At 37.7% G+C, this 21,785-nt stretch overlaps 2 pseudogenes; both read right to left on the bottom strand.

Moving 5' to 3' along the window:
- Window positions 1–6,244: 6,244 nt before the first annotated feature.
- LOC149175777 (putative xyloglucan endotransglucosylase/hydrolase protein 6) lies at window positions 6,245–8,101 on the bottom strand (annotated as a pseudogene).
- A 752-nt stretch (window positions 8,102–8,853) lies between these two features.
- On the bottom strand, window positions 8,854–10,256 carry LOC149175778 (putative xyloglucan endotransglucosylase/hydrolase protein 6; annotated as a pseudogene).
- Window positions 10,257–21,785: the final 11,529 nt, after the last annotated feature.

The following is a 21,785-nucleotide window of genomic DNA, read 5'->3' on the forward strand; positions in this document are numbered from 1 at the left end:
TTTTAAAAAGTCACTAATTAAATTTACTTGCACGACAAACCTGAGTAGTTGATCTGCTTATATTAGATCTTACCGCTGTTAAGAATATTGGGCGGAAAAGTAGCGCGAGGAAAACCCGCCCGATAACGGTGGTTTCCTCTCTCCTCCCTGCAGCTACGTGTTGATTGGTGAGTGACATCGGATGCATTCCCTAAAAAACTACTTAGGGGATCGAGGTCGCCTGAAAAGCACTTTAACTATAGCGAAACAACTTAAAAATGATAATTATAATAAAAATTTAAAAATACAATGTATCCATTGTTACAAAGATTAAATTAACACCTCACACAACCTAATATTAGAAGAGCCATAATTTTTCAATATTATAATCTATTAAAATAACTCCTACCCTATAATATCTAAAGTCGAACGTTTCTTTCCAATTTTTTTTTACCGTAAATTTTAAACAATATTTAAACAAACATTTCATTTTGTTAAATGAAAAATATTTTTATTTCTATTCCAAATTTCCTCTTACACTTAATTTAAAACAATATCTGATATATATTTAAACAAAATATCATTTTTTTAGTTTCCATTTCATATTTCTTATTACACTTAATTTAAATCTATATCTAATATATATTTAACAATGCGTTTCATTTCGCTGAATGAAAAATATTTTTATTTCTATCCAAGATTTCTTCTCACACTTAATGTAAAACCCATAAACAATAGTAGTCCCAAGATCGAACAAGAGTAATTAATTTCAACGACAGCCAAATAATTTCTTTCTTAAATTCTCGTCCCAAGATAGGATTGACTGGGTGTTGTTGGGATGATATTTCTAATCAAATCATCAATATGCCAGGGCCTCGGTGATATTAGAGCCTTTGTGCAAGCAATACGCCGGAACCTCAGCGAGATCAAAACCTGTTGGAGAGCAGAATCAAAAACTCCGTGAGATGAGGATGTATTGGAGATTCTATCTCATGGAGATATGAATCAAAATTTTTGCAAGATCAGAGGTATCGGGGATCGGCACCTCCTCGGCTTTCTTTGTAGCACTCCACTTCCGTGACCCGATATGCGATATTGTCTGACGGACTTCAAATATTTTATACTTTTGTGCATGCTCATTTCAGGTCCACGCCCATCGATCCTTCTTAAAGCTCTTAGCTCTGACAATGTTGGGTTCTTTTGATCCATTTATAATGAGAATTTCCATAGCACAATCTTGGCTCACTGTTCGAGGTTCCTCCTTTATCGCTGTCAGGGATCGGGACATCCTCGGTTATCTTTGCAACCTTCCATTTCCACGACCGATATGCGATTTGAACTCGCTGTAGAAATTTCACCTGTAGAACAAACCGATATATGCAATGTCCTAAAGCATAATACTTGTTCTACTTCTACAAAACATTAAGCGGAAGCATAATTGAATTCATGAGCAACATCAAGTAGAAACATGCATAACTGATCAAGAGAAATAATCACACATAACACAAGATATATCCAGGAGAAAGCACCAGCATAAAACCCCAACCATGTATTATCAATCAAGTGGAAATCCTCTTCACAGTACAAAAAGAATTAGCTCTCAAGCTATTCAGTTCTCAATGAACTATGAAGATATGAAGATATGTCTCATGAACCAACCAAGCCTTGTATATAAAGGCTTTACCTATAGTCCAATCCCTATTTCCTTGTGCAATTTGCTTAGGAATTAATAGCAAAAGCATATGCAATTAATTCCAAACATACCAAGTTAACCTATGGTCCAACTACGCAATCCTTGAGGACACTAGTTCTTCAACCATACGAAAACTACTTACTAGAAATAGTCAAGCATCTGATAGTACACTGGTCCACATCTGATCTCAACTGGGTCTCTGACAGAACTGACATGCAACAGTTATCCATGAGTGAATTCTCAGTTATCTAAAATAATAGTTTTCACATGCATGCAAGCATTAACAAACTATATTTTATTATTTTAACAACTTGTTAAAATAATCTAACTGGACTTGACTAGTTAAAACTGAGTCAACTGATTCTCTCATTATAGAACTCATACTTTTTCCCTCAATCAGTGGAGGAAATTAAGGATAAATTCTTCAATCAGTGGGACAACTCATGTGCATGCTCACAAAGACTTCAAATTCGAATTTCCTTAACTAATTAACTCAACTGAATTAATTAATTAATATTTCCAACTGTTGTTAAGACCAAAATTAATTTTACTTCCTATAGATAGACTAGGGACTGCTATAAATAGGAAGGGACCCAAAAATTCTATTTTTAGCAGTTTCACCTCTCACGCAATGTTGCCAATGATCTCACTGGCCAAACTGTTATTTTTAGATATGCTATTTTTAGCAGGTTTGTTTTTAGCGCATTCTAAATTTAACATTTCTTGTTGCACATTTTTCAACACTCCCTCTCAACAAGAGAGGCTTGAACCCGATCCTGTAACTTTGGAATGTTCTGCATGCAACACATCTACCCGGTCCAGTTGCTCCAACAACACTTGGAACAAAAACACTTCCAACTGACTACTCTGTTGGGTTAGGAACATACTCTGATGCTGAAGCTCTACCTGCTGTTGACAGGTGCTCCCTCTTTGACATCTGCACTACTGCAACATATCCATGCATCTCGCACCTTTGCACACCTCTCTGTGCCACCTAGCACTGTGCAAAACACTTGTGCCTCTTGCATTGCTGCAGCCTGCTAGCTATGCGTTGTCCTAGGATTCCCTGCACTGTCGCTCTCTCTACCGCTCCATCTGCATCTATCTCTACCCAATCAGTCAGTTCCTGCTACTCCACATCGGGGCTCCTGTAGCAAGGTCTCATCTAAGAGGTTGGGTACCTCAAAGATCTTGCCCCTCCTCCTTGGGACGATCACTCTATATCGCCCCACCTCCTACCTGGAGGTATGGCTGCATGTGATCCATCAGCCCACCTGGCTCGAAGTTTCCCCCTACTAGAGGTCTCTGCATGAGTAGATGTCTCTACTCGATCTCCACTCATATTTCCTTGTTGTGGCTACTCCACAACCTCCTCAAGTTGTTGCACCAATCGTGGCTCCTCCACAATCCTCTGAGACTTCTTCTGGCTCTGCATGTTGAGAGGTAATATACCCTCCCTCTCAACCACCAAGTTTCCATCAGTTGCCTTGCTGCTCAAGGCTTTGCATGCATCTTGAACCTCAAGAGCATACAGGTTCTTGACCCATGAACCAATCTACTTCACCTGTCGAGTGATGATGTGTCTAAGGAAAACCTTTCCCTTACTGAAGACTACATCATAGCCTCTGTCTTCCAGCATCGTGATTGACACCAAGTTTCTCTTCAGTTCTGGTACGGTAAGGCGAGATCCATGTTCCCTCTGAAAAATAGCCGTGCCTACACCTGAGACACTATACTTCTCATCATTACCCATCACTATGAGTATCTGGAGATCTTTCTCCTCCAAAGTACTGAACAAACTCTTATCGCCGGTCATGTGGAAAGAAGCTGCACTATCAAGAAACCAACCACTTCCCACCATGGATGAAACCATGCATGCGAAGAGTGTGAAATTCAACTCAAATTGTGAAGCAAGTGCCTCACCTTTAGATCCTTCCTCGGATCCCTTCTTGGATTTCCTCCGTGGACAATTTGCAGCATAATGGCCCACCTCATGACAATGAAAGCAACACACTTTCGATTTGTCAACCTTCTTCCCATCATTAGAAGACCTGGATTCAGAAAGAAAAACCTTCTCCTTCCCCTTCTTTGCCTTACTCGCTAAGGCACAGATCTCCTCATCATGCATGGATGAAGAACTGTCTCTGGTGCTCCGTCTGATCTCCTCCTGCATCAAATTCGACCATAGTCATTCCCAATCTGGCAGTTTCTCCCTTCCATACACTAAGTCCTGGTAGCTATGCCAGCTCTTAGGAAGGCCAAGGAGTGCTAGACTCACCATATCCTCATTTGATGTCACGACCCCTACACTTGCAAGCTCATCCCTGCATGTGATGAGCTTGGTCAGATACATAGAGACCATCTCATCCCTTTCACAGTTGATCTTTCAAAGTTTGTCCTTCAGTGCTAACTTCCTCTGATCACTACTATTCTGATATAAATCTTTCAATGTTTTCCACATTGCATGCGGAGTCTCTTTCCCATGGAGGCTCGAGACAATGTGATCTCACACTCCCTCCAAGAGAATTCTCCTAGCTCTAGCCACACACTTCCTCCATTCCACCTGCTCAGTCTTGTTAGTAGGCTTAGGAATTTCTTGAGCAATGAAATCCTTAAGGCCATTATCTTCCAAAACTGCCTCCATGCGATCCTTCCAAGCTATATAGTTTGAGCTGCCATCAAGCGCATACTCAAGCCTCAAACCATAGAATGCCATCGATGAAATAGATGTGATAAGAACTTGAGATCTATATCCCGAATAATAAACTTCGAATTTCTCCTGCTAGTGTACTGTTCTTGCTTGATCACCTGTGCTCTGATACCATTTAGAAATTTCACCTGTAGAACAAACTGATATATGCAATGTCCTAAAGCATAATACGTGTTCTACTTCCACAAAACATTAAGCAGAAGCATAATCAAATTCATGAGCAAAATCAAGTAGAAACATGCATAACTGATCAAGAGAAATAATCACACATAACACAAGATATATCTAGGGGAAAGCACTAGCATAAAACCCCAACCATGTATTATCAATCAAGTGGAAATCCTCTTCACAATACAAAAAGAATTAGCTCTCAAGCTATTCAACTCTCAATGAACTATGGAGATAAGAAGATATGTCTCATGAACCAACCAAGCCTTGTATATAAAGGCTTTACCTATGGTCCAATCCCTATTTCCTTGCACAGTTTGCTTAGGAATTAATAGCAAAAGCATATGCAATTAATTCCAAACATACCAAGTTCACCTATGGTCCAACTATGCAATCCTTGAGGACACTAGTTCTTCAACCATGCAAAACCTACTCACTATAAATAGTCAAGCATCTGATAGTACACTGTCCCAAATCTGATCTCAACTGGGTCTCTGACAGAATTGACATGCAACAATTATCCATGAGTGAATTCTCAGTTATCTAAAATAATAGTTGTCACATGCATGCAAGCATTAACAGACTATATTTTATTATTTTAACAACTTGTTAAAATAATCTAACTGGACTTGACTAGTTAGAACTAAGTCAACTAATTCTCTCATTATAGAACTCACACTTATTCCCTCAATCAGTGGAGGAAATTAATGATAAATTCCTCAATCAGTGGGACAACTCATGTGCATGCTCACAAAGACTTCAAATTCGAATTTCCTTAACTAATTAACTCAACTGAATTAATTAGTTAATATTTCCAACAGCTGTTAAGACCAAAATTAATTTTACTTCCTATAGATAGACTAGGGACTACTATAAATAGAAAGGGACCCAGAAATGCTATTTTTAAAACTTTCTATTTTTAGCAGTTTCACCTCTCACCCAATGTGGCCAATGACCTCACTAGCCAAACTACTACTTTTAGACATGCAATTTTTAGTAGGTCTATTTTTAGCACATTCTAAATTTAACATTTCTTGTTGCACATTTTTCAACACTGGTGAACTTCAAAATTTTTTAGGCTCTTGCGCATAACCGTTTCAGGTCTGCGCCCATCAGCCCTTCTCAAAGCTCTTGGCTCTGCTAGACCCCGATCCCGATCGGTAAACTTTAAAAATGAACTTCCACCATTGTAATTTATATATAAAACCATGAAATTCTTGTGAGATACAAAAAAATACAATTTAGAGAAAAAACTCTTATAAATCAATATTAACCCCAAAAATATCAAATCTTTTAAAATACAGACAGTATATAAATAATTTGCATCTCAAAAAATTTCTATCCATCTAAAAAGGATAAATACATGATATTATTATGAAATTAGGCACTTTCCAACTTTGCTTCTTAGACAGTGATGCATACACTCCCATATAAACAGTTAACAGTTGCTTGTGATAGACATGCGAGCAGCAAGAACGTAGTAATCTTACAGGCTATTATCATGTGTAATTATCCTAAAGCTTTTACATAGTATTAACAACATGAATTCTTTCCTCACTGCTTCTAACGTAGTGCAAATAGTTCAATCCACCGAATTATTAAGTTCAATATTCACAATACCATACTTACACCATACCATGTATAATTTTCTTCAATGGTCTTGCATAGCAATGGGGCACTATTTGAGAGCAAACTCAAACACCAGGAGCACATCCTGGAGGTGTGACAGGGTACCTGGACCTATCAGTGCAATAATCATATATCACGTGATTCTTTCTCACCCACTCGTATCTCTCTGTTTTTGAAGCACTGAGCTGTCTATAAGCCAGACCTTCCCACCAGTTCTTAGGGTTCAAAGCACACAATTTATTACCAGGCATTGTGCATCCTTCAATGTCAAAATTGCTATATTATGCAGAGAAGGGCGCTTTGCTCCAATCAATCTTCTCCAACCCTCCTCTTGTAGCCCAGTCATCAACTTCCCACAGAATTGAATGGATTCCCAATGGCTGAGACTTAGGGTAAATGATCCCTTGCGCTTCCTTGTTCTTGAATACCCTAATAGGGGTGTCGTCCACAAAGAATCTGCAGTATATATTAGCTATTACCTTGAGCTCCATACTGAGTTGCAGAATTTATCATAAACCAATCAATCTGAAAAACCTTTTGAATTTAGACTTACACGACATGATAATGGTTCCATATAATAGAGTAGGAGTGAAATGCTCAAGAAGGATCGAACCAGAGGTTCGTTCTCTACTCTCTGTTACCCTTGCCATGAGTGTATATATTGGTTTGGACTGTTTATGGTTGTCCAGATCTGTTCCCCAAGAACTCGAAGTCCAATTCATCTCGGACTGTATCAGTGTCGGATTTCATCTGCAAGCACATAATTTATGAAGGATCGATGAATTAGAGGGTTTCTTTTCACTTATTATCAGCTTATATAAACAATAAGATCTTACATAGAAAGTAGTAACTGTTCCTACAGAATCACTGGGAATGAACTTTATATATTTCTTCTAACACTTAATGCAAAACCCATAAAACAATAGTAGTTTGAAGATCGAACAAGAGTAATTAATTTCAACAGCAGTCAAATAATTTCTTCTTAAATTCTCATCCCAAGATAGGATTGATTGGGCGTTGTTGGGATGATATTTCTAATTAAATCATCAAATCTCTTGACCACGCTTGGAACTGTCTATATATTAATTTTGATTTTCAAAAGTCACTAATTAAATTTACTTGATCATCCAACTTGCACGAAAAACCTAAGCCGTTGATCTGCTTATATTAGATCCTACGGCTGTTAAGAATACTAGGCCGAAAAGTAGCGCGAGGAAAACGTGCCCGATAAAGGTGGTTTCCTCTCTCCTCCCCGTAGCTACGTGTTGATCGGTGAGTGGCATCGGGTGCATTCCCTAAAAAACCGCTTAGGGGATTGAGGTCGCCCGAAAACCACTTTAACTATAGCAAAACAATTTAAAAATGATAATTACATATAATAAATATTTAAAAATACAATTATTACATATATATACTTTTATGAAATTATAATGATTATTTATATTTTTTGAAGGTGTATTGATTAATAGTTTTTGTAAAAAAATAAAAAAAGTTGAATTAAATCAAAATATAACATTTAATTTGATAGTTATTTGTATATATTATTTGATTTGTTTTAAATAAATTTATTAAATTAAAAGGGCCATAATTTTTCAATACTATAATCTATTAAAATAACTCAGTGTTGAATTCTTATATACCATTATGATGGGGATTTCCGCAAAACACTCCTTACTGCCATAGTACAGTCTTGGCTCATTGTTCGAGGTTCCACCTTTATCAGTATCGAGGATCGGCACCTCCTCAGCTTTCTTTGTAGCACTCCACTTCCGCGACCCGATATGCGATATTGTCTGATGAACTTCAAATATTTTATGCTCCTGTGCATGCTCATTTCGGGTCCGCGCCCATTGGTCCTTCTTAAAGCTCTTAGCTCTGACAGTGTTGGGTTCTTTTGATCCATTTATAATGAGAATTGCCATAGCACAATCTTGGCTCACTGTTCTAGGTTCCTCCTTTATCGCTGTCGGGGATCGGGACATCCTCGGTTCTCTTTGCAACCCTCCACTTCCATGACCGATATGCGATTTGAACTAGCGAACTTCAAAAATTTTTAGGCTCCTGTGCATAACCATTTCGGGTCCGTGCCTATCGACCCTTCTCAAAGCTCTTGGCTCTGCCGGACCCCGATCCTGATCAGTCAACTTTAAAAATGAACTTCCACCATTGTAATTTATATATAAAACCACAGAATTCTCGTGGGATACAAAAAAATACAATTTAGAGAAAAAGCTCTTATAAATCAATATTAACCCAAAAAATATCAAATCTATTAAAGTACAAACAGTGTATAAATAATTTGCATCTCAAAAAAATTCTATCCATCTAAAAAAGGCTAAATACATGATATTATTATGAAATCCGACACTTTCCAACTTTTCTTATTAGACAATGATGCATACACTCCCATATAAACAGTTAATAGTTGCTTGTGATAGACATCTGAGCAGTAAGCACGTAGTAATCTTACAAGCTATTATCATGCATAATTATCCTACAGCTTTTACATAGTATTAGCAATAATAATTCTTTCCTCACTGCTTCTGACGTAGTGCAACCAGTGCAATCCACTGAATTATTAAGTTCAATATTCACAATACCATACTTACACCATACCATGTATAATTTTCTTCAATGGTCTTCCATAGCAATGGGGCACTATTTGAGAGCAAACTCAAACACCAGGAGTGCATTCTGGAGGTGTGACAGGGTACCTGGACCTGTCGGTGCAATAATCATATATCACGTGATTCCTTCTCACCCACTCATATCTCTCTGTTTCTGAAGGACTGAGCTATCTATAAGCTAGACCTTCCCACTAGTTCTTAGGGTTCGAAGCACACAATTTATTACTAGGCACTCAACATCCTTTAATGTCAAAATTGCTATAATATGCATAGAAGGGCGCTTTGCTCTAGTCGATCTTCTCCAACCCTCCTCTTGTAGCCTAGTCATCGGCTTCCCATAGAGTTGAATAGATTTCCAATGGATGAGACTTAGGGTAAAGGATCCCTTGCGCTTCCTTGTTCTTGAATACCCTAATAGGGGTGTCGTCCACAAAGAATCTACATTATATATTAACTATTACCACGAGCTCCATACCGAGTTGTAGAATTTATAATAAACCAATCAATTTGAAAAACCTTTTGAATTTAGACTTACATGACATGATAATGGTTCCATATAATAGAGTAGGAGTGAAAAGCTAAAGAAGGATCGAACCAGAGGCTCATTTTCTGCTCTCTGTTACCCTTGCCATGAGTGTATATATTAGTTTGGATTGTATATGGTTGTCCAGATCTGTTCCCCAAAGAACTCGAAGTTTAATTCATCTCAGACTGTATCAGTGTCGGAGTTCATCTGCAAGAACATAATTTATGAAGGATTGATGAATTAAAGGGTTTCTTTTCATTTATTATCAGCTTATATAAACAATAAGATCTTACATAGAAAGCAATAACTGTTCTTGCAGAACCATCGGGAATGAGCTTTATAGATTTATTCTAACACTTAATGCAAAACCCATAAAACAATAGTAGTCCCAGTATCCAACAAGAGTAATTAATTTCAACAACATTCAAATAATTTCTTTTTAAATTCTCGTCCCAAGATAGGATTGATTGGGCATTGTTGGGATGATATTTCTAATCAAATCATCAAATCTCTTGACCATGTGTTTCTCCAATGCTGAAACGTGAAAAAATAGTAGGGAATAATTCAATCAGACATGAACTACACCAAATTATCAGAGACATCCGTGAGAGCTTGGAAATAATAAAAAACGCAATGAGATTTTCCACCTCTTTTACCAGATAGAAGCCGAGAGAAGCCAACATTCCAGTTATCCTTCAACAATTCCAACAACCTTAAGTGCTAACAAAGAAATGCATGCATCCACGGAGCGTTTGATTATAATATATCAAATGGGCCATACTATGAGGTTTGAACTTTTGTAATGTAACTAAAAACTCAAAACCCCTGGTGGAGGAGAATACGAATAGGCAAAATGTTTCATATTTCAACTGTACTTAACTGAATTAAAGAAATGTTTCATCGATCGATGCCTACATACCTCATTGTCGTGGTTATTGATGATTGTCGGGCACAAATGCTTCAACTGTCATTGTAATGCATGAAACGTGTCCTTATTACTCGAATTTATGCCTACATACCTCATTGTCATGGTTATGGATGATTGTTGGGCATAAATCCTTCAACCGTCATTGTAATGGATCAAAACGTGTCCTTATGCTTCAACCATGCATACGTTTCAGAATGCAAAGAGACCACTTTCAAAGGCACTGTGAAAGATGGGTGTTCGACACTAATTTTTTTATTTCATTTTTTCTTAATCCTACATATGTGGTTATCAACAAGAGGCACAGTAAATTTTTAATCATGCTTTGTAAAAAATTAATTTAAGTATGGTCTAAACATGTGTTCTAGACATGCAAGAAAGTTACTGTAGCGAATTTCATTCATTGATTTAGTGACGACTACAAGAATATACTGGCATCTTTCAATTCAAGCCATCCGATCAAAAAGATTAATTAAGAAAATGATTAACTTGCCGATTCTGATAGGGGCGACGCCTATCGGCATAATAACAATAATTTAATTATTTCTTAGATAATATTTTAGTATTTAAATATTTTCTTATTGTAAAAAAACTTTCTACTAATATTGTAAAAATAAATAAATACAAAATGCAGTTTAGTATTTTTGATATTAATTTATAGTTAGGTATTAAGATTTTGGTAAAGATTTTCATCTAGTAATTAGAAAATCATGAGTGTATTATTAAGAAACCAAGTAATATTAGTAATTGATATCATTTCAAACTAGGGAAATAACAATTATGTGATTTATATTCCTCACTTAATAGAGATAAATATAAATAGATTATGAAGGAGGTTGCAAGAGTACCTCCAACATAAAATTTAATTTAACCTAAAAAACCATTTTCATACCCTTATAGTGACCCACATCGAAGGTTGACTTAACACACCTAGATGGCCCATGACTATAGGTTTGTTGTGCATCGTGAGTCATTTCATCTCATCGATTTTCTCAATCTGAAACTACGTGATTCCATACTACACCTCACTTTTTATATTTCACGGTTATTAAAATTAATAAGTTTAACACTTTCGAAGTATGTAGATAATCATTCCATACAATTATGCCTTAACATAACAATTATAAAAATTATATAAATGAAATTAATCTTATAGAATAAACAACCCAACTAGCCTAACAATTGTCAAATATTCAAATGTGTTACAACCAAGTGAACTCTAGTCTCATATAGAAATTTAAAAATTATAAGAGCACACAATTAGTACAAACCTATCCCCAATTTTCCTATTTGATTTACTGCCATCGATCACAGCTTTGTCATAGATCAAAATCGTTTCACTTGATAGAAATACTAAGTACTCTTGTATGCATGCAATGTATGAAGAGTTAAGTTAAGTGAAGGAAAGCAAGTTAAGTCTAATATTAGAAGTCAAGTGAGTCAGAGTTAAAAAGTTAATGCCTTGTCAAGAAAATCTAAGTTAAGGAAAATAAAAATGTCGATTTATGTTAAAGTGAAGTTAGAAAATTTTAGTTAAAGCATCAAGTCATAGTTTGCACGAGGAAAAGAAAGTTAGAGTTTGCATGATTCCATACTTAGAAATTTTAGTGCTTATACACTCATGGTTGGGACATTGTAATGTGAAGTAAGAAGAGAGAATAACAACAACTCAGTGGATGTATATGACAAAATAATTAATGAATAGAACTTATTTATCCAAATAGAATCTTGTGTATTATTTGTCTTGTGTTTTCATGTTTATCTCTACCTCTAAATAATGAGTGGTATCAGAGCAAGTTTTATCAAGGTTTCAAAGAACCAAAGGATTTAAGGTCATGAGATACTTCCACTAAGATCCATGGTTATTGTGAGAAGCTCGCAAATCAAAGTTTGCATCCATTGGTCCATAAGTAGAAACTAGAGCTCACTAAGAGTTAATAAACCCAACTACTAAAAGATTAGGGTGAGTAGCCTACAAAGACACCACCATATCAAGAGGAAAGATCCACCACCACTGACCAAAGATGGAGTCTCCACCATAATTTGTAGCCATGAGCCTCCATAAGGATCTACATAGAAGAGCTTAGTAAACTTGGTAGTAGTTGTTGGGAGACACCGTTAAAGTGAAGGTTAAAATGTTTAGTTTTAAAGATAATCAAGTGTATGCGATTTTCATTTCTAGAAGGTTGACACAATAAGGAAATAAGACATAAGACAAAATAAAGACGATAGCCATGGGTCACAAAGCAATACTGAAGAAACTAGAGAAAAACAATCGAAAGGAAGAGCCAAAGTATTTTGAAGAGCTCATATAGGTTCTCGCCATAGGCGGGGCATATAAAAGAAAAGTAGATGAAGTAGAACAATTCAAGGATGAATGGATCAGGATAGATATGATAACACTTCCAAAATTGAATGGTAAAAATTTCAATTTTTGGGAACTGTCAAAATGAAAATTTTTCTTCAATGTAAAGAGTTGATTGAGTACATACTTTTATCCTAATGGTGAGCCTCAGTTGAGGGTTCAAAACGTCGATCTTCAAAATATGGATGGGATGAATCCAGAAAAACTATTACAATAAGTTGATTGAGTATCGGTCTAATAACCCATATGATGAAGTATGTGATGCCTTAGTATTGGATCTTATAAAACATGCATTGAATGAGATGTCCTTATGCAAGGTAGAAAAAGCTACATCTTTCTAGGAAGCATGAATGACCTTGGAAGTAGAATTTGGTATAAAGGAAAGTGACATAAAGCAACAAATTTTGTTACAGTTTGTTGAAGAATCAATAAAAAGTCAACTCGAGGTCTGAGAGTAAATGAGAAAGACTCTAGGAAGAAAACATAGCTTGGAGAATCCCACTCAAATGTGGATGAAAAAGACATAGAAAATATTGCAGAGTGAGAAGTTGAAGCCTCTACGTGTGAAGTAGAGAAAGAGCATATAAATTCTTGAGAACCCCATTGTAATATGGATGGTGATAGTGAAGAAATACGAAGTGGGTGATATCGAGATTGTTTTAGATGTCGATTTCATTGCATACACTACACATATCCCCATCGAAGGAGAGACATGGTACAAAAAATGTGAAGTACACGAGATTCCATGGAAGAAACTTCTCGCCAATAAAGACTATGTATATCATGTGAAATGTACGCCTATTTCTCCTCTGAAACCAAAATGGCAGAACTTAAAACTTTTAATATGTTAATATGTTACTTGTGAAGGGCGATATAGTTTGGTTTTTATTTGTCTTATAAGGTTGTTAATGGCATTTCTTAGCGATAAGCTTAATTTTCCCTTTTATTTGTATAAAAACTTAACTAAAATAGCCTATACGTACCAGTCACACCACAAGAAGTCTAAAACATTATTCTTTCATCAAATTCTTATCTGTATTATGGTTAGACACCAATTGGTGAAGGAAGGGGATTATTGTTCCTGTTTCCTTGAGCAAAATGGTTTTGATAAACCTAAACTCCCTGAAGATTCTGATTCCCCAAGTCTCTCCACACTTAAAACTCCTTTGGATAGTCTTGTTCAATCACCATATGATCATTCATTATAAAATGATTATGAAGAATCATTTCATTAGCTAGACCCTTATGTTTCATACAATAATAGAAGTGAGACCCTCAAACCTACTCTTATTCGCTTAACTAGAAGCATGGCCAAAGGTACCACAGTTCGTTATATGGAATTAAAACAAGAATTTAGGGATGAAAAGGAAAAGAAATTCTCTACGGTTAGTCTGCAGCCCGAACCTATACCTTTAAAACCTACACATTAGGATGAGATCAGTCATGTAGAATAAAATCCTTAATCTAACGTTAAAATTTAACAAATTTAGAGGAAAATTGCTCAAGCAAGACAGAACGAGCATATGAATTCTCTTACAAAGGAAGTGTTTATTTACCTAGACATTTCGCTTGAACCTTCAACCATGAAAACCAAACTTCAAGTTGAGGATTCTATAGAACGTTGTAAAGTTAAGAATGATGTCAAAAACAACACTGAAAGGAATCCTTAGAGTCATAATTCAGATCCCACTTTATTGGAGGTATATTTGCATCAGTAGTTCCTATTTACTATGTCACGTATTAATGGTCATATTAATGAGTAAGTAAAGGAAAATGAACAACTCGGGTCTTCGTGTCAAGCCAGGGAAACAAACAAGGAACACAAATTCCTCAGCACTGAAAATAAATCTCAGGCTAAGGATACACATATTATCATCAAGTCATCGAAGGTCAGAGTAGTTATATATTCTTATATGGATGACTCTGGTCCTAATAAGTAATGATTTTATTGTTATCTATCATTGATATTTTTGAAGTAAATTAAAAAGGAGTTGCTACAAATATTTTGATTCTGTAGCAACCCTAACTTATTATCAATACAATGTTTAATTATCGCTTGTTCATTGAAACATGTCCCTCATGTTTGTTTAATGTTAGTTTTGGATCCTAGGAATACGAATATGCTCAATTGGCTTGTACCTGTTGTGAGCTATGCATGAATGCCCTATCAATCATTTGTCTTCTTTTACTTTTTACAATTCAACTAGCGAGCCAAGAAGGCAATTTGAATTATCTTTGTATTAGACAATTAAAGACCTTTTACAATTTTTTTTTGGATACAATGAGGTCCCTTGACCTATATAAAAACTATGAATTTTCTACAGTACGAGGAGGTACCTATACTATTAGAGAGGGAAATTCTGGAGAAAAGAAATGTTTTTAAATTATAAGTGACTATGGACTATTTATAAATTACACTATAATTTATAAGACTTTGTTTTACTCAAGCAAATACTTATTTTACCTTTAATCATTTCAAAGTCATTGTTATTTATCATCTACTAGCTTCTATGTAATTTGATTTCTCAGAATTCAACAGATAACACTTAATTTTTGTGTGGTTTTATTCCATAAACGATTAGCAATTTATTTCATTTATTTTTTGTCTTACGTTGGTTCAATTTGTATATGTTCTTATACGATCAATATCACTCTCTAGTGGATTGTGTTCTAAGGATGATTGATCCAAATTCTCTCAACTACCAGAACCAAAATCTTTTACTTCTATGATGTTAGCAAAATTGCATGTCAAAGATTATGAAAAACCACATGTGCATACTTTAAGGAAGAGGAAACATAAAGGGAAAAATCAAATCAAAGAACACATACAACTTGATAACGAACTTCACCCAGTGTGGGTTACGTCTCTAGGCTCGGTGTCAAGAGTGGGGAAGTCGCTTCATTGATTGTCACAAGTTGATGGGTACATAATGTATTCTTTGTCAAATACAAGGATGAGCTCCCTTAACTAGAGTGGCATGTCTCTCCATGAGATGTTCTCCTATAAGAGATCTCACTCATATAATCTCTCCTTCAAAATGTTAAAATATCAAACTCTCACATGAAGTGGCATACAAGGATCCTCCAACAAGATGTCAAACAAATATCTCAACATAAAATCACCATCTCAGTAAGAATCAAAAGAAGACATCGCATCAATGCATATTATACCTCCACTTCTAGGGATGACCTAAAAATACATACCTCTGTTGAAGAAACAAGCCCCATAGTTGAATTCCTGGCAAAAAATCATGAAATCTAATTTTAAACTTGACCCCCTTTTGAATTGGTCAAATTTGGGCTCCTCGGGAATCTCAAAGATTCCTCAAAGATTTTATTTCGCAGGCTAGATGAAATTCTGTTGCTCATACAAAAGTATGATCACACCATGATCACGTTCCTTACGAAAAACTGATAAAAGTGAGTATAAAGTCGACATAATTTTGACACCTTCAAAAATTACCCTTTAGGGAATCTCAAAGATTCCTCATAGAGAATGTTTTTTGAAATATTCCCTAACATATGCTCTAACAAAATTCCTAGAATCTTCTTGATTGATCAAGGTGGATATTGGTGGCCACCCGCCTATTCCACTTGGACCCCCACCATTGTTTCTTTCAGTTTTTTAGTTTCCTTAATTGTAGCACAATTTACTATTTTTGGCAGTTTTTCAGGTCCTAAACTTCTGGAGCCGTTTTGAGGCCCTAAACGATGTTTGTTTGGAAAACCACAGACGAGGAATATGATTTTTATTTTCAAACTAGTATTCATTGTCAACAATTATAATCCTTAGATAGATATTTCTAACAAGGTACTGTGTGCATCAAACAAAGATTGTATGCCAAAGCTACGACCCTAGGAAGTTGATGTACCAACTTACCCCAACGAGGCCCATAGTTTGGCGTTTCATCTCTTAGGGTTAGGTTTTTGGATGTTTAGGGTTTTCCATTGTTTCTCAATAATAAATAGGCCTTCAAGCCTCATTGTAGCAGGGTTGAGAGGCATGTATCCGCCACATCTCTTTACAGAGATAAGCTATCATTGCCTAAGCTAGTCTTATTTCCATTCAGTTTGTAAGCATATTTTAGTATTTGATATTAATGAAATGAAGTTTTAATTCTACTACATCTCTGTATTTATTGTTATATCTATAATTTTTTGCGTTCTTGTTTAAATCCATATCAGTGGTATCAGAGCGGTCTACTCTTTCTCTATTTTTCTTTGCATGTCCCCAATGAGGTCGGGGTATATGGAGTTAGGGCTCAATCTGGTCGAACATTTGCAAGATTAGCCTCGCAAACCCCAATGACCGCCCATGGGGGAAGAAAATAAAGACTAGGGAGGAGGAGATCCTATCAAAATATTGCTCCAGGAGGCCTCGAGAAACAAAGGAATGCGATGATGGATAATGTTGCTCAGATCCTTCAATGGTTGCCCACCGGTGGCGCATCCACATCCAACAACCACTCTGGAGGTGCTACTCCTTTTAAGGTATAAGTAAACTTTGGCATTCTGATATTTGAGGGCCAAATAGATGCATACGCCATAGATAAATGGTTAAATATGCTAAAAGGATATTTTTCTATTTTTAGTCACACCCTCACTTTTTTTAGTCACACCCATTTGGAATTCGTTCCGGGATGCCATCAAGGAGTAGTACTACCCTATCGGGAGCTATGAGGATAAATACATAAAGTGGACCATGTTGCAGCAGGGAAGGGACCAAGACATGCCATATTTTACCAATGTTTTTCATACCCTTCGCACGAAGTTGGGTATCAAGGATTCTGAGAAACATTTGGTACTCAAGTACCGCGACTTCCTACATAGGTACATCCAGGATGAGATGGAGTTTTTGGACATCTCCTCACTGGGAACAACATACCGAAACGCTGTCAAGATCGAGTAGAAGCTTAAATAGAAAAAGCGAGACTTTGGATCTGCGAATCCGAAGAAAGAAAAAGGTGCCCCCAAATAGCAAAACAAAGGAAAAATCCAAGGTAGGGCGGCCCAGGAAAACCCACCAAAGCCACAAGCAAAGAACAACACCACGAAGATGAAGAAGGACACAGGGAAGTGGTGTGAGTTCCATAAGAGCTCCACTCACAACACAAGTGAGTGTTGGGCCAAGCAGTTGTTGGTGGCCAAGCTGTAGGCTTCTGAATCAAATTCATGTTTCGACTCCAAGTCAGAACCCAACAAGGGGAATGAAAAATGGAAGCATATTATTGATGCGGAGCCCAATGTCACTATTACCACCATGAAGATCTAGAAGGAGGAATCCGGATATCCAGAGGAGGAGGAGTGCCTCTTCCACTCCCAGATGTGGGTAAAGGGTTCCCCACTATAGTTCATTGTCAACAGTGGGAGCTAAAAGAACCTCATTTGAGTAGAGGTCGTGAAGCAACTAGGCTTACCAACCACATCACACCCACAACCATACACCATCATGTGGCTTCACCAAGGACAAGATCTTTGCGTCAGCCATCAGTGTCGCCTTCCATACAACATCAAGCCCTTCACGAATGAAGTATTATGTGACGTTTCTCCTCTTGATGTTTGTGATGTATTATTAGGCCAACCATACTTGTGGAAGTGACATGCTGTGTATGAGTCAAGGCCTCGCGCAGTTATTGTTACCTTGGGAAATAAATTGTACAGGATACCGAAGGTAGCACCGTGCACCGCCATCTCTTTGGTTACTGTAAAACAATGTAGTAAGCTCATTTCCAAAATCGAAAAATTTGTTTTCCTAATGATATGCCCATAGGGAAAGAAGAAGATGGTGGCCACGATCTCCAGACACGACCCCTCCGCATGAAAACAACAGATGGACAAGGTCATGGAGGAGTATGAGGACATCTTCACCTCCCCCACAGGGGTGCCTCTACACTGTCAGGTCAAGCACTCCACTGATATGACCCCAGGTGCGCCATTTCCCAATGAACCCATCTATCGATGCTCTGTTTTGGAGAACGACAAAATCAAGAGGCAGATTCGCGAGCTACTGCAGAAAGGTCACATCTGGCCAAGTTCATCACCCTGTGGGAGCCCGATCATATTGGTACACAAGAAGGATGGGACTTGGAGACTTTGTATTGACTATCGAGCATTGAACAAGATCACTATCCGGAATAGGTACATGATCCCATGGATTGATGACCTTTTGAACCAACTCAAGGGGGGGAATATTTTAGCAAGATCGACTTGAAGTCTGGATATCACTAGGTACCAATTGAACCCTTCTATGTGTGGAATACTACCTTCAAAGCCAAGGAGGGCCTTTTCAAGTGGCTAGTTTTGCCTTTTAGGTTGACGAATGCTCCTGGAACCTTCATGAGGCTGATGGATGACATCTTGCAGCCATTCACCAACTCATTTGTAGTGGTATACTTGGATGACATCCTAATCTTGAGCCAGAGTTGGGATGAGTACCTTCACCACATCCAGCGGGTTCTCTAAACATTGCGGGAACACAAGTTGTGTGCCAATTTGGAGAAATGCACTTTTGGCATTACCCAAGTTCAATATCTGGGATACATTATTGATGAAGAAGGAGTGCATGTGGATGCATCTAAGATCCAATTCATTCAGGATTGGCCAACCCCAACCACTTTGATAGAGCTATGTAGCTTTTTGGGTCTTTCCATTTTTTACCACAGGTTCTTGTTGGGGTTCTCCCCTATCACTTGGCCCTTGAGTCAAGTCACCAAGGGAGGAGCGAAAGGAAAATTATTTTGGTATGAATCTAAATAGAAGGTGTTCGTAGACTTGAAACATCGCCTCTACTCTACACCAATGCTCACATTACCAAACTTGCAACAACCATTTGAGATCAAGACAGATGCCTCTAACTCTGCTATTGGGGCATTCCTTACTCAACAAGGGCATCAAATGGCGTATCATATTGAGACACTTTCAGACATAGTTCGAAAGTATCCAACTTATGACAAAGAGATGTATTCCATTGTGCAAGTATACTGACAATAGAAGCATTACATTTTGGGGAAGGAAATGGTCATCCACACAGACCACAGACCCCTGCAGTTCATATAGATGCAATGGAAGTTACAAAATGATCGTCATCAAAAGTGGTCCACATACTTGCAACAATTCCATTTGAATATCAAGTACAAGAAGGGAAGCACCAATAACATTGTAGACTGCCTCATTTGACCTCTGATCGTGGCGTTAACCACCGTGCTCAACTCTTGTGGGCACGAGACATCTGATTAGCCACTTCTCTACAAAAGTGACCCAAAATTCAAACACACATACTAGACGCTCTTGGAGGGTCAACAAGTGCCATATTTTCACTACCAAGATGCACTGCTATGCTACTTGGGACACCTTTGTGCTCCTTCAAGCGAGTGTGCCAAGATGATTTGGGAAGCGCACTACAATTGGGTCGCTGGACATTTCGGGATCGAGAAAACATTCGTAGTACTTCAGAAGTATTTGTACTGGTTGAATCTTCGATAGGATGTCAGGAAGTACATCAAATCATGCACTACCTACACCATTTCCAAACCGGCCATCAAAAGGCAAGGCCTCTATACTCTGCAGCCTACCCCTAGTTGACCTTGGGAATCCATCTCCATGGATTACATGTCGGGCCTTCCTTATACTAAGCATGGGAATGGCTGTATTTTGTGGTCATCAATAGATTCTCGAAGATGGCCATTATGGTGGCCTGCAAGAAGAATATCACAACAAAAGACACTGTTAAACTCTTCTTTGAACGAGTGTGGGTACAATTTGAGATCCCACAGTCTATCATCTCAGATCGTGACAACAGGTTCCTCAGTACATTTTGGTCTAGTCTCTGGTCGATGCTGTACACCAAGCTCACTAAGTCCACAACTTTCCATCCCCAAACTAATGGCTAGGCTGAGGTCATCAATAGGATGATCGTACACATTTTGTGCATGTACAACTCAAAGCATCCATGAACATGGGATGAGAACCTCCCCTATGTCCAGTACAACTATAACCGGGCTCTCCATAGCTCGAATGGCCACAACCCTTTCCAGGTGGGCTTGGGATTCCAGCCACTATGTCCCATTGATGTGGCCATACCATTTAAAACTACTCAAGCAAATTCAACTCATGTCCGGTCTGAAGCCGACAAAGCAAACAACTTCATTGAGAAAATTCAGCACATCCACCAATAGGTACATGACATCTTGGACAAAGCCAATGCTAAGTACGAGCAGCGACATGATCAGCATCGGGTGCTACACAAGTTCCATGAGGGTGACAAAGTTTGGCTACATTTATAGAAGGAGCACCTCATTGGGTCCCACCGCAAGCTTCACCCGCTCTGATATGGGCCATACACCATCACCAAGGTAGTAGGAGATAATTCCTCCAGCTCAATATCCCACCATTCCTTTTTCTGCACCTAGTGTTCAATGTGGACCGCCTTCGACCCTACTTTCCACCATTGTTGGACACATCCGACATTGCAGAACAACTCACATCAATAGAGTTGAATCCAAACTACATGGAACAAGCCACAACTGATCGAATCATGGAACCAAAGATCAAGAACAACCAAAAACAAAGGATTCAACTATATCAAGTGGTCAAAGTAGGCCAACTCCTTCACCAGGGCAAGTAGCTCACAAGGGACCAAGTTCAATAGAAGTTTCCTCATCTCATGGAGGAACTAAATGCAATGGGGATCATTTATTCCTAAGGGGGGAGGAATGATCTAGGTGGATATTGGTGGTCACCCGCTTATTCCACTTGGATTCCCACCATTGTTTCTTTCAGTTTTTTAGTTTCCTTAATTGTAGCACAATTTACTCTTTTTGGCAGTTTTTTGGGACTTAAACTTCTAAAGTCGTTTTGAGGCCCTAAATGATTTTTTTTGGGACAACCACTGATGACGAAAATGAGTTTTTGACTTGGTATTTGTTGTTAGTAGTTGTAATCCTTGGATAGATCTTTCTAATGATGTACCATGTGCGTCAAACGAAGATCATATGCCAAAGTTACGACCCCGGGAAGTTGATGTACCAATTTACCCTAATAGGGCCAACAGTTTGGTGTTTCATCTCTTAGGGTTAGATTTTTAGATTTTTAGGGATTTCCATTGTTTCTCAATAATAAATAGTCCTTCAAGCCTCATTGTAACAGGGTTCAGAGGCATGTAGCC

Source organism: Pinus tabuliformis, chromosome 4_1 (assembly GCF_031772625.1).
Source record: "Pinus tabuliformis cultivar Carrire ecotype Pingquan chromosome 4_1, CPIR1, whole genome shotgun sequence".
Lineage (NCBI taxonomy): Eukaryota > Viridiplantae > Streptophyta > Pinopsida > Pinales > Pinaceae > Pinus > Pinus tabuliformis.